The sequence below is a fragment of the Schistocerca gregaria genome, unplaced genomic scaffold (genome assembly GCF_023897955.1).
Source record: "Schistocerca gregaria isolate iqSchGreg1 unplaced genomic scaffold, iqSchGreg1.2 ptg000343l, whole genome shotgun sequence".
NCBI lineage: Eukaryota > Metazoa > Arthropoda > Insecta > Orthoptera > Acrididae > Schistocerca > Schistocerca gregaria.
Genome location: NW_026061807.1, coordinates 1274236 through 1289333, shown reverse-complemented (window position 1 = coordinate 1289333; position 15098 = coordinate 1274236). Strand labels below are relative to the sequence as shown.

Below are 15098 nucleotides of genomic sequence, written 5' to 3'. Positions count from 1 at the left end.
ACCAGGCGAACGATCTACCCGATGGGAGGCCCTCGTCACACGCCATTATTATTATACAATAACGAACAACTTAAATTGGAAAAAACACATAGAAAATGTTGCGGTTAAGGCTAACCGAAGACTGCGTTTTATTGGCACAACACTTAGAAAACGTAACAGACATACAAAGGACACTGCCTACACTACGCTTGTCCGTCCTCTTTTAGAATACTGCTGGGAAATGTGGGATCCTTAAAAGATCGGACTGACGGAGTAGATCGAAAAAGTCCAAAGAAAGGCAGCACGTCCTCCTATTATCGCGAAATATGAGAGAGTGTGTCACACAAATGATACAGGATTTTGGCTGGACATCATTAAAAGAAAAGCGTTTTTCTTTACGACGGAATCTTCTCACGAAATTCCAATCACCAACTTTTTCCTCCGAATGCGAAAATATTTTGTTGACACCGACCTACGTAGGGAGAAACGACCACAACGATAAAATAAGGGAAGTCAGAGCTCGTATGGAAAGACACAGGTGATCATTCTTTCCGGGTGCTATGCGAGATTGGAATAATAGAGACTTGTGAAGGTGGTTCGATGAACAACCTGCCAGGCACTTAAATGTGATTTGCAGAGTATCCATGTAGATGCAAGTATAGGTGGTCACATTTTTACTATCCCCTGTATGTGCATATCGCTTCACACGACCTTTGTTACCTCAATGTCGATATCGGCATCATTTTCGAAATATGTGAGCTTTCTTATATTATCTGTAATGTTAATATACAACATGAACAGTAAGGCTCCCAACACGCTTCCCTCTGGCACAAGTGTTTACTTTTACACGTATAGATGAACTCTCCATTTAGGATGAGATGATGTGTCCTCCCTACAAAAATTTTTTATTGGCCGTACTTTATACGGTGCAGGCAAATGGTCAACTACAATTGCTGTTTACTGTGAGGTAACCTCTAGCGTATCAGAAGCAGTTTAGGAACATTTTTTCAAATGAGTATACGCACTCGTATTTCGGCAGGTGCACAGTTTTGCCATTTCAATTTTTGCACGTTTCACAGATACCTTTTCGAAAATTTCGAGCAAAACAAATCGAAATCTTTATTACATCATGAAACAATGAAGAAGCAAATGCGGGTTTGTTCGCAAGCCCGAAGCAACATCTGGTACAAGAATCATGGATTTTAATAAAGTAGCTGTCGATAGGTTTTTTTCGTTGCTTACAGATGTAACTGACAATCACAAACTAATGACTTCTCAAATAACTAATTGTGATGGAACAGGCGTCTCGGTTAATGCTAAAAACTAATCGAACATCGCAGCTTGCAAAGGGAACCGTCCAGTGTGATCGTTAACATCTGCAGAAAGGGGCGAAACTGCAACCAGCCTCATTAGTACGTCAGCAAGCGGAGCTGACATTCCTCCTACGATTATTTTTCCACGAAAGAAGAAGCAGAAAGAATTTGAGTTAGGACAGGCAGCAGGAGGTTGCGCTGAGGTCCACAGCACAGCATGTATGGCCACAGAGTCCTTCTTTGTATGGTTTCCACAATTAGTGGTATTTTCTAAGGCATCAAAGCAGGTCCCAGTTCTCCTTATATCAGATGGCCACTCAGCACATACCACGAACATTGACGTTATGGACTACGCGAGGGAGAGTGGCGTTTCTTTACCACCACATTGCTCTCACAGACTTCAGCCGCTTGATGTTTGTTTTATAAATCCTCGTTATAGTGATCAGCTTCGAAAATGGCTACGGAACCATGCAGCGAAAGTCGTAACTATCTTTGAAATTTCAACGCTTTTTGGTTCAGCTTTCGTCTAAAGCGCAACAATGAAAACCGCTATTAAAGGTTTCGAAGCTACTGCAATATGGCCCACGGACCCATCCATATTCAAGACGCACACTTCCTATCGGCACACACAACTGACAGCGGACTTGATAGGCCGTCAGATGAAGGGGTTATTATATCTGAACAATTGGAATTGCCTCCAACTAGCACACCAGCTGAAAAAGACGACTCAAACGGGCTGGATAATCAAGGGGACGAGGTTTCAGCGAATTGTTACAATGAACTGCCGCCTAAGAATAACAAAGTTATTGGGGCTAATTGTTCTAATCTTGGGTGCTCTTGGATGACAACTGACAACACAACCTCCTCATTTCATATTTCACCTGAGATTCTGATTTTCTTGTCAAAAGTTAACGAAAGCAAGAAAAGAGCGAGACTGAAAAGGGGGAACAACGTTGTTTTAACTGATTCGCCGTACAAAAAAGAGTTAAAAGTCATTAATGGGAGAAATAGAAAAAAGAACTTTGACAAAGAAGAAAGAGCAAACAGAAAACTTTTTGCGAAAGAGAATAAAATTAAGAACTCAAAAACGAGAGAAAGAGCCTGAAGATAAATGGAAGAAAGGAGTAAGAATACTATACTAACGAGAGTGATTATGAGGTAAGTTCTGACTGTCAGTGTGTATATTGTGGTGGGTTATATTCAAAATCAGTTGGAGGTTGGGTCGCTTGTTCCACGTGCAAAAAATGGACACACGATTCTTGTGCAGGAATAGATAGCGAAGATGATGAGTGTCTCCCCGTGTGTGAATTTTGTAAACAGCCTCAAGAAAAGGATACGATACATGAAAACTGTACTTGTATTTACCACCCCATTCTGCCGCGTGCAAATGATATAAATTTCTGTTTTTGAGTGAGAAAATATTGTTGTTTTATTTTATGGCAATGTTCTTATATTTTTGTGATTAATACATCATAATGTGTTCATATAAAAATTTGTAACTCTCTTATTTATCAATTTTGTACATTTAATCAAAGTTTTCAACTGTGTACCCCATTATACCTTGGATTCCCCAACGTGTCGGATAAGAAAGATAAAAATACAATCACTACTCGTTTCTTCAACGACAATTTAAGCTGTGTTCTGTGGTTCCTCCCAGAGTTCATCACGATATATTCCGAAAAAAATCATAGTTAACGAACATTATAAATTGCTCTAGAAACGAAGGCAATCGCAGTTAACATTTAATAAGGCCACTGGTATCCTTCGAAATGCAACTAATCAACGTTATGCAGAACGTCGTGGGTCACAACGGATGGGTGGAATCGAAATATGACATTTACCCACGATCGCTTCTTTTTGTCAATTTGTGCCATTAATTTCTCTGCTCCCTAATCTGATTTCGTATCTCCCCATCAGCTATTCGATCAAAACTTTTTTAGCATTCTTCTACACCACCACATTTCGGAAGTTTCTAGTCGTCTCTTGTTTGGGGAACCAGGCATGTTAACTACTGATTCGCAATATATTTATTCCGAAAGGCAAAAGGAACCCCGAAAACAATGAAAATAATTTTGTTTATTGGTGACTGTACCAGTTTGATTTACACTTAGTGCGAATATGAAAGTATTTTATTCCAAATCCTTATTTGAAGGTACTAAAATGTCGGTTTAAATGGCAGCTTGCTATGTAAGACATGCCCACTTGTTTCTCTGTGCCATCTCTTCTTTGAGATGATAAGCCTAGGGACATTTTACCCGTAGCTTTGAGCTTTCACCTATTGAATACATTTTTTCTTGTCTCGTAGTCAGTTGTTTGCTAGAGTAATAACGTTTCTGAACAAAACAAATGCCAAGATCTACCCACAAAGTTTTCGAGAGAAGTTCTAGAAGACTTGCAAGAAATAAAAAAGTAAATATCATGAAACAAATGTTATGTTTATGTACAGCATGCGTACTATTGGAAAGTGAAAGAAACTATGAATTTAAATGAGTGCATGTACGACGGTAAGTGCAATACAACTTTAAATTTTCCGTAACTTTTCTAACTAAATGTACCTTTCCTCTCAAACCATTTATCCCAGAACCATGGAATTCTAACGACCAGTTTTCTTACTCGAGGGCATGAAGAGTCGAGGGATATGAAAGGGAAGCAGTGGTTGGGAAGAGAGTGAGACAGGGTTGTAGCCTATCCCCGATGTTATTCAATCTGTTTGCTGAGCAAGCAGTAAAGGAAACAAAAGAAAACTTCGGAGTAGGAATTAAAAACCATGGAGAAATTGTATTATAATGAACACTATGGTCTTTTAATTTTTGAAATTTGCCCGCAAAACCTGTCTTTCAAAATTTTTCTGAAAATTTCACTATTAATATATTATTCATGAAAAATTGTCAGCTTGTTGGAAAATAGTGGAAATGCATGTAAGAAATGTTTTGTGTTTTACCGTTAATATAACACAACTTAGGATAAGGGTCATATAAACAGATCAATTAACTGATGGAGATGGAAGATACGTTCTCCTCGTGAAAATTGTGTTTAAAAACAAATGAATATTTTCAAATCAACAGCTCATTTCATGAAGTCATAACTAGAAGTGAATAATCTCCACAAAAATTGGTAAGTTAATTACTTTGGTGCAAGAAAGTCTCCATCATTAAGGAGAACGATGTTTTCAATAACTTGCCGGCAGCCATAAAAAGCTTTACTACTGACAGATTTCAGTTTACGAGGAGCCTAAAGGATTTCTTGCTAACCATCTCTTCCGACACCATTAATGAATTGAATTACTTAGTAGAACAAGCGCGCGCGCGCGCGCGATTGAGTGTGTGTGTGTGTGTGTGAGAGAGAGAGAGAGAGAGAGAGAGAGAGAGAGAGAGAGAGAGAGAGAGAGAGAGAGAGAGAGAGAGAGGGGGGGGTCAAATAATACGTGTACTATCAGAAGTGTGACCAAATTTTCATTCATCGTTCATCATCAGTCCATTTGCGGTTTGTGGATAATAAATTAGCATATTATTTTCCCATTGAGTATCTCCCCATTATGGATCAATTTCAATGGAAAGTACATATAATCTAACCCTCTTGTCTGCCCCACTTCTGTTGAAGGCTACACATGAGACAAATACCTTGTTGTTGTTGTTGTTGTTGTTGTCTTCAGTCCACAAACTGGTTTGATGTAGCTCTCCATGCTACTGTATCGTGTGGAAGCTTCATCTCCCAGTACCAACTGCAACCTACATCCTTGTGAATCTGCTTAGTGTATTCATCTCCTGGTCTCCCTCCTCGATTTTTACCCTTCACGTTGCCCTCCAATATTAAATTGGTGATTCCTTAATGTCTCAGAACGTGTCCTACCATCCGACCCCATCTTCTAGTCAAGTTGTGCCACAAAGTTCTCTTCTCCAGTATCCTCCACATTAGTTATGTGATCTACCCATCTAATCTTCAGCATTCTTCTGTAGCACCACATTTCGAAAGCTTCTATTCTCTTCTTGTTCAAACTATTTATTGTCCATTATTCACTTCCATACGTGGCTACACTCCATACAAATACTCGGAGAAAAGACTTCCTGATACCTAAAGCTATACTCGATGTTAACAAATTTTTCTTCTTTAGAAACACTTTTCTTACCATTGACAGTCGACATTTTAAATCACTCCTAATGCGTACTCCCAGATAATTTATGGAATTAACTGCTTCCAGTTGCTAACCTGCTATTTTGTAGCTAAATGATAAGGGACCTATCGTTCTATGTATTCGCATCACATTACACTTGTCTACATTGAGATTCAATTGCCATTCCGTGCACCATGCGTAAATTCGCTGCAGATCCTCCTGCATATCAGTACAATTTTCCATTATTGCAACCTCTCGATACACCACAGCATCATCTGCAAAAAGCCTCAGAGACTTTCCGATGTCACTCACCAGGTCATTTATGAATATTGTGAATAGCAACGGCCCTATGACACTCCCGTGCGGCACACCTGAAATCACTCTTACTTCGGAAGACTTCTCTCCATTGAGAATGACATGCTGCGTTCTGTTATCTAGGAACTCCTCGATCCAAGCACACAACTGATCTGATAGTCCGTATGCTCCTACTTTGTTAATTAAACGACTGTGGGGTACTGTGTCAAACGCCTTGCGGAAGTCAAGAAACACGGCATCTACCTGTGAACCCGTGTCTAAGACCCTCTGAGTCTCGTGGACGAATAGCGCGAGCTGGGTTTCACACGGCCGTCTTTTTCGAAACCCATGCTGATTCCTACAGAGTAGATTTCTAGTCTCCAGAAAAGTCATTATACTCGAACATAATACGTGTTCCAAAATTCTACAACTAATCGACGTTCGAGATATAGGTCTATAGTTCTGCACATCTGTTCGACGTCCCTTACTGAAAACGGGGATGACCTGTGCCCTTTTCCAATCCTTTGGAACGCTTCGCTATTCTAGAGACCTACGGTACACCGCTGCAAGAAGGGGGGCAAGTTCCTTCGCGTACACTGTGTAAAACCGAACTGGTATCCCATCATCAGGACCAGCGGCCTTTCCTCTTTTGAGCGGTTTTAATTGTTTCTCTATTCCTCTGTCGTCTATTTCGATATCTACCATTTTGTCAACTATGCGACTTCAAGAGAAGGAAGCACAGTGCAGTCTTCCTCTGTGAAACAGCTTTGGAAGAAGACATTTAGTATTTGGCCTTTAGTCTGTCATCCTCTGTTTCAGTACCATTTTGGCCACAGAGTGTCTGGACATTTTGTTTTGATCCACCTACCGCTTTGACATAGGACCAAAATTTCTTACGATTTTCTGCCAATTCAGTACATAGAACTTTACTTTCGAATTCACTGAAAGCCTCTCGCATAGCCCTCCTCACACTACATTTCGCTTCGCGTAATTTTTGTTTGTCTGCAAGGCTTTGGCTATGTTTATGTTTGCTGTGAAGTTCCCTTTGCTTCCGCAGCAGTTTTCTAACTCGGTTGTTGTACCACGGTGGCTCTTTTCCATTTCTTACGATCTTGCTTGGCACATACTCATCTAACGCATATTGTACGATGGTTTTGAACTTTGTCCACTGATCCTCAACACTATCTGTACTTGAGACAAAACTTTTGTGTTGAGCCGTCAGGTACTCTGTAATCTGCTTTTTGTCACTTTTGCTAAACAGAAAAATCTTATTACCTTTTTTAATATTTCTATTTACGGCTGAAATCGTCGTTGCAGTAACCGCTTTATGATCGCTGATTCCCTGTTCTGCATTAACTGATTCAAATAGTTCGGGTCTGTTTGTCACCAGAACGTCTAATATATTATCGCCACGAGTCGGTTCTCTGTTTAACTGCTCAAGGTAGTTTTCAGATAAAGCACTTAAAAATATTTCACTAGATTCTTTGTCCCTGCCACCCGTTATGAACGTTTGAGTCTCCCAGTCTATATCCAGCAAATTAAAATCTCCACCCAGAACTATAACATGGTGGGGAAATCTACTCGAAATATTTTCCAAATTATTCTTCTGGTGCTGAGCCACAACAGCTGCTGAGCCTGGGGGCCTATAGAGACATCCAATTACCATGTCTGAGCCTGCTTTAACCGTGACCTTCACCCAAATCATTTCACAATTAGAATCTCCGTCAATTTCCTTCGATACTATTGCACTTCTTATCGCTATAAACACGCCTCCCCCTTTACTGTCCAGCCTTTCTCTGCGATATACATTCTAATCGGAGTTTAGGATTTCATTACTGTTTACATGTGGTTTCAGCCAACTTTCTGTCCCTAGTACTATATGGGCGTTGTGACCGTTTATTAATGAGAGCAGTTCTGGGACCTTTCTATAGACGCTCCTGCAGTTTACTATTAGCACATTAATATTGTTATTCCCTGTCGCATTTTGCCTACTCCTGCCTTGCCGCGACTCAGGAGGCGTCTTGTCGGGCCTAGGGAGGGAATTCTCTAACCTAATAAAAAGCCCATGTGCACTCCACACGTACTCCGCTACCCTCGTAGCCGCTTCCGGCGTGTAGTGCACGGCTGACCTATTCAGGGGGGCCATACATTTCTCCACCCCATTGCGGAGGTCGAGAAATTTGCACCCCAGCTCTCCGAAGAATCGTCTGAGCCTCTGGTTTAAGCCTTCCACTCGGATCCAAACCAGAGGACCGCGATCGGTTCTGGGAACGATACTACAAATAGTTAGCTCTGATTCCACCCCGCGAGCGAGGCTTTCCGCCTTCACCAACTCCGCCAACCGCCTGTACGAACTGAGGATGACCTCTGAACCCAGACGGCAGGAGTCATTGGTGCCGACATCAGCAACAATTTGCAGTCGGGTGCACCCAGTGCTCTCTATCGCCGCCGGTAGGGCCCCCACCACATCTCGGATGAGACCCCCCGGCAAGCACACAGAGTGAACACTGGCCTTCTTCCCCGACCTTTCCGCTATTTCCCTAAGGGGCTCCATCACCAGCCTAACGTTGGAGCTCCCAATAACTAATAAACCCCTCCCCCCGTGTGCCTGCTCGGACCTTGCTGAAGGAGCAGCCACATGTCCATTCACAGGCAGAGCGGGCGATGCCACACGGCCAGCCTCCGCATTGACCCTCCGCCGCGAACGCCGCTGAACCCGCCACTCCCCTTGGGGAGAGGGTGGCCAGCCGCGCCCGGTACCCGCGAAGATGTCTCGACAGCAGGGACAGTGGGTGAAGCATCTAACACCTGGGGTGCACCATGCGACGCACTAGACTCCCCACTGCCGCTACACTCCGAGGCAGCAAAAGCAAAAACACCGGAAGAAGAAGTGACAAGTAAGAAAAATACAGTTAATACTTAAATTAAGGTAGCTCGCTGCACAGCAGACGTGAAGCAGACGGCGGTTAGGGCGACACATGAACTTACAACATAAAAGTAATAACAGATAAAAATACATGTTCATGAACCTGAGAGAAAATCAGTCCATAAGTTTAAGCAAACGCTATCAGCAGTACAATGAGAATCAGCTTAATTTTTCAATTAACTCCTCGACAGAATAGAAGGAGTGACCCATGAGGAAACACTCCAGTTTCGATTTGAAAGCGCGTGGATTACTGCTAAGATTTTTGAATTCGAGTGGCAGCTTATTGAAAATGGATGCAGCAGTATACTGCACACATTTTTGCACAAGAGTTAAGGAAGTCCGATCCAAATGGAGGTTTGATTTCTCCCGAGTATTAACCGAGTGAAAGCTGCTTATTGTTGGAAATAAACTAATATTGGTAACAAGAAACGACAATAAGGAATATACATATTGAGAGGCCAATGTCAAAATACCCAGACTCCCTGAACAGAGGTCGACAAGAGGTTCGTGAACTCACACCACTTTTTGCCCGCACCTCTCGTTTCTGAGCCAAAAATATCCTTCTAGAATGGGAAGAGTTACCCAAAAACAAAATACCATACGACATAAGTGAATGGAAATAAGCAAAGTAGACTAATTTACTTGGCGAAGTATCACTCACTTTCGGTACCGTTCGAATAGTGAAAATGGCAGTATTAAGTCTTTGAACAAGATCCTGAACGTGGGCTTTCCACAACACCTTACTATTTATTTGAACACCTAGGAATTTGAACCGTTCAGTTTCACTAATCATATGCCTATGCTGTGATATTAAAACGTCAGGTTTTGTTGAATTGTGTGTTAGAAACTGTAAAAACTGAATCTTACTGTGATTTAACGTTAGTTTATTTTCTACAAGCCATGGACTGAGGTCATGTACTGCACTACTTGAAACGGAGTCAATGTTGCACACAACATCCTTTACTACCAAGCTAGTGTCATCAGCAAACAAAAATATTTTAGAGTTACCTGTAATACTTGAGGGCATATCATTTATATAAATAAGGAACTATAGCGGCCCCAACACTGATCCCTGAGGAACCCCCTCCCCCTTGACAGTACACCACTCAGATCCCCCATCACACTGTGTTACGTTCCCCCATTCCTGTAGATCGTTCCCTAATGCTCTTCCTGAAACACTGTACAACTTCTGATTCTGTCAGTTCTTTCAGGTCCCATCTCCTTAAATTCCCACCTTTTTCCAGTTTCTTCAGTTTTAATCTACAGTTCATAATCAATATATTGTGATCAGAGTTCACATTTGCCCCTGGAAATGTCATACAATTTAAAATATGGTTCCTAAATCTCTGTCTTACCATTATATAATCTATATGAAATATTGCAGTATCTCCAGGTCTCTTCCACGTATACAACCTTCTTTCATGATTTTTGAACCAAGTGTTAGTTATGATTAAGTTATGCTCAGGGCAAAAGCCTACCAGGCGGCTTCCTCTTTAATTTTTTACCCCCATTCCATATTCACCTACTACGTTTCCTTTTCTTCCATTTCCTACTGTCGAATTCCAGTCACCCATTAATATTAAATTTTCATCTCTCATCACTATCTGAATGATTTCTTTTATCTCATCACACATTCCATCAATTTCTTCATCATCTGAGGACTACTTTTACGACTTTGGTAGGCGTGGGATTCGTGGCTATCTTGGCCACAACAATGCGTTCAATATGCTGTATGTAGTAGCTTACCCGCATTCCTATTTTTATTAATTATTAGACCTACTCATGCATTAGCTTCATATTAGCCTTCCTAATACTTAAATCTATATCCGATGTTAACAATGACGCCGGTGGATGGACTATCACGAAATTACTGACCGTCGAGAATGTCACAAATATAACCGACAAGCTAGTGGGCCCTTCACAGGAAAAGGTTTTTTGCCAGAAAACGGGGAAAACTGAAACCCAGCAAATGAGTAAAAAAGTGTATATTCACTAACAAAAAAAATAGTGTACGCACACAATTTACACAACAATAGTCTGGGATTACTCTATTACGTAATACAGTTTTTGTGATTGTATCTTGCAGCTTTAGTTATTTTTAATTAAAAGAGGCTTTAAAAGGACAGAAAGAACGTGTTGGACTACGCTAGAGGTCGTTCTGTTAGCACAGTCTTTACTTTGTAATCACTTTCGCTGACTTCGGCAACTCTCAACAGAAATCTCCAACCTAACCGAGACAATGTGCTACGATACAGCCGAGATCATGACAAGAGAATGGGCTACATCACACTCGAAGTAAATGTATATAGGTAAGGATCCCCATGACCTGTATACGTCTGTTATAAAAAATCTCCAAGCCACTCTCCTCAAATAGACCGCAATCTTCTCTTGACCTTCAACTGTTACTATTTCAGAATTGAAAACCAGATTCAAAGAAAATTTGGCTACAAGGCACAAAACTAGAAAAAATAAAAATAATAAAAGTGAGAACGTGAAACATGTTAGCAATAACCATAAACAGGAGATTTTACAGAAAATAAAATTGAGAATGGAAATTATTAATATTATCGACCGTTTAGGAACTCTAGGCTACGAAAGGGATGAAAACACATATCGAATAAGTGGTGGAAGAGTTAGTGTGTTTTAAGATTAAATCCAAACAAGAATTAGAGAAAAACATATCGACGCAAGGCCTCTATTACGAAAAATTGCTAAATCTCGAGACAAATTGTGTCCTTCTGTATTTGATGAAATGTTTTGGCCCCTAGTACGGATGAAACAGTATCTGCAATATCAACAGGAACTTCGGATATGTGTTTCATATTTCATCCAAGCCTGCAGTCTATAAATATTTAAACAAAATACTATAACAAAATACCACTACAGGGGAATTACTTACGGAGTAGTTCTTGGTAAAGAAACACAGGACACAATTACGTATGTGGGCTTAATACGAACTAGAACTGTGTTTATAAATCGCTATAGTTGCCTTGGACTAACGACGAGAGAATATCAATATAACCTGTACGCTTTTCAAAGCTGTTATCCATGAAAAAGCTAAACCACGTATCGCGAACAAAATACTATTTAACACCGAAACAATGATATTAGCTGACAATGGGCACAGACTTTAGTCAATGGGCACTGTTGAAAATTTGTGCCAGACCAGGATTAGCACCCGAGTCCCCTGGTTACAAGGGAGAGGCAATGATCACTGTGTCCGAATTACACAGTGGTCAACAGAATATCACGAACTGCCCGAGCATGCCGTTCGTTAGATCCAAATTCTCAATTTCTCCATAGACTGCTAATGCACTGCTCCTTGAACATAATCCTCCTCCCCTTAATTATACAGTACATGGCCAAAGAAACAGACACCGAATATATGCAAACTTGGCCTTACGAACATTGCAGACGTCGTCTATGTAACACACGTCAAACTTCAAAGAATTTACCAATTCGTTGCATTGTTTACTATAGACCACAAATCAAGTAACGTAAAAAAAGCACTGCGTCTATTGAGATCATGATTCAGAGTTTAAAAAAAACTAATAAGTCGCCTACATATTACAGTTGCTGCCAAAAGAGGAGAACCATTATTTTCCCACAAAAGGAAATATAGTTAAAATGACGCTTCTATTTCGGTTAGTTTATGCGGTTACTAAAATTTGCCGTGAAAGTTACATAGTGGACTCTACCCTCCCCCCACCAGAAACGTAGTTATCGTGGCTGTTGTGAGACTTTTGTACACAGTTAGAGAAAGTGTGTTAAATGTGGCGCGGACGGAAACACTAGGCTACGCTACAGGGCAATCTGCTCGCACAACGTTTAGTCGGCATTCATAATCGTTGGCGTAAACAACTCTCAATCAAATTACCACCTTCCAACCTAACTTAGATCTCGGGCTACACTACCAATCGGCCTGTCATCACAACCAAATATTCATTGAGTGGGGGTGGGGGGATTTCCTGTATCTCTAGGAAAAACTGTCAGTTTTGTCAGACTCAACAGCAAGATTTACCAATGGTAAACACTTTTTAGACGGCTCGTAATTTTAGAATAGTCCTCTTCGTCTTACTTGGCATAAATTGTTCGCTGCCGTCCCAGCAGCTAGCTCCCTCAGTGTCTGCTTCTGCCATCGCACCACGCCAGTCTGCTGTTGTCCTAGCAGACCGAACGCACCGCACATCCGACACCTTCGGAACCACTCACTGGCCAGTTAGCAACTGAGCGGAACACTGTTTACATCGTGAAAGGAAAACTATGCAAAGATGTACACTTAAATGGCACGACTGAGTAGCACACACACAGTAATATCTGAGGAATGTCCTTCGACACGCGCAGAACGAAAGTCTTCTCGCGAACGTACAGCGTCTCTGAAAAAAAATCTAGTGACTATATTCCGGCGTTACGGCCAGGTTCTCATACAAATGAGCAAAAAAGGGTAAATTTGAAATTTTTTTTGAGACAATGAAAATACATTCGAACGATCTGTTTGGGAATTACGAGTGACAATACTATGAGCTTAATTTTAGATTTTCAATAAAAAATGGCGCCCGTAATTATGATTTGATCAAGGGCTTGCGAGACTGGAGTACGCAGAGTGCGTGCAGTGTGGCACCTCAGATGTTACCTGAATTCAAAAATGGGTAACATCAGTTGATACTACATTATTTCTCTGAACTTGAAAATGGATAACATCAGTCGATAATACATAAAATTAATGGGAGCGCATACCTAACCGCAATGAAACAACCTTAAATTTAACGATACAGTGCTAATTCGAACTTTGAGTTCGATTTTGAGGGGTTTGTTTCACTCCTTATGCCTACACAAAAATTAGTTAATATTAACAAATGTCATATTATAGCTATAAGTTCCTAAGAAAAGTGTTTACTTTTAGGGGTCAGAGGTAGAAGTTAAGAGATCGAACCACTTTTAATTTATGCTGCATGCCGTTCTGAGAAAATCGTTACTCGAAAAAAAAAAGTGTTCAAAGTTTAGGGAAAACATTTAGTTATATTATTACTTCGATTTGCATGAACTGAGTGTTACACATATATTCTTAATGTCGCTGAAAACGAATCTGAAGTCAGATTTTCAATATTCAAAACAGCTAATCCAATACGGAGGGCAAACGATTATGTTTTGACCAATTTTTACCAAAAATGTATTTTCGTTATTTACGTTTAGTCTGCAATTCAAGGAGTATTTATCAGCCCTTCCTCTACCTCTGATTGTTCCTAGACAGCAACTTCCTGTTCTTCTTGGCAGGAAAAGCCGATCTGTCTAAGCTGGATATGCAGCACTCGGCAGCCTGCACTTGATATTCGTCCGTATTTTCGGTGAGTATGTTTGCATGCATTCTGCAGTATGAATCCTTTTGAGCACGTGCGACACGGGACGAGTTATCATCTACATATATATGGATACCCTGCAAAACACATTTAAGTGCCTGGCAAAGGGTTCATCGAATCACCTACACAACTGATAATTAATTGAAACCCTCAGCTGCCGACAGGTGTTGTTGATATACTTCGATGGGGACAGCTGAAAAGTGTGCCGCTACTGGGACTCGAACCCAGGATCTCCTGCTTACAAGGCAGACGCTCAATCCATCTGAGCTATCGAGGGCACAAATGAACAGCACGACTGCAGGAATTTATCCCTCGCACGCTTCCCGTGAGACTCACACCCCGAACCGCCCACAATCCGATTACGTAATGTACTTAATAGGTATTTGTCCATCCACTCATTACTGGCTCACACTAAGGTGACGATTCCCGTAAGATTTCCGGTAGCCTGTGCGCATTCGCACAGACGAAGGTCAATGGCTGGGTGACGTTTAACCATAGATATGAAGATAGTAACTGTTCTAGAAAGAACAGGCGCCACTGACGACCGTACAGCTCTTCTAGAATACATGATAGACCGGCCGATGTGGCCGAGCGGTTGTAGGCACTTCAGTCGGGAGCCACGCGACCGCTACGGTCGCAGGTTCAAATCCTGCCTCGAGCATGGATGTGTGTGATGTCCTTAATTTAGTTACGTTTAAGTCGTTCTAAGTTCTAGGAAACTGATGACCTCAGATGTTAAGTCCCAAAGTGCTCAGAGCCATTTGAACCATCAGTCCGTATGTTTGCACACTACTTACAGTAACTTATGCTAAGGACAACACACACACAACCATGCCCGAGGGAGGACTCGAACCTCCAACGGGGGGAGCCGCGCGAACCGTGACAAGGCGTTGGACACATGGCGGGTACCCCGCGCGGCTCATGGCAGCCGTGACACTGCTTCAAACAATGGACTGTAGAAACTTTTGTAAAGCACGGATTAAAAAAAAAAAAACCTTTCCGTTCCAGGAGTCTAGACAAGTACACCTTTAAAAAATGCAACTACAAAGAAATTGAATTTTCGAACGGGGCAGGGCTTAAAACTTTGAAGAGTTAAATTTTAATGGCCGTTCTCTTGT

At 41.3% G+C, this 15098-nt stretch overlaps 1 non-coding gene across 1 annotated transcript; it reads right to left on the bottom strand.

The window, feature by feature from the left end:
* Positions 1-14183: 14183 nt before the first annotated feature.
* Trnat-ugu (transfer RNA threonine (anticodon UGU)) lies at positions 14184-14258 on the bottom strand. The gene has a single exon. It is a non-coding gene; the product is annotated as a tRNA-Thr (tRNA).
* Between the last annotated feature and the right edge of the window lie 840 nt (positions 14259-15098).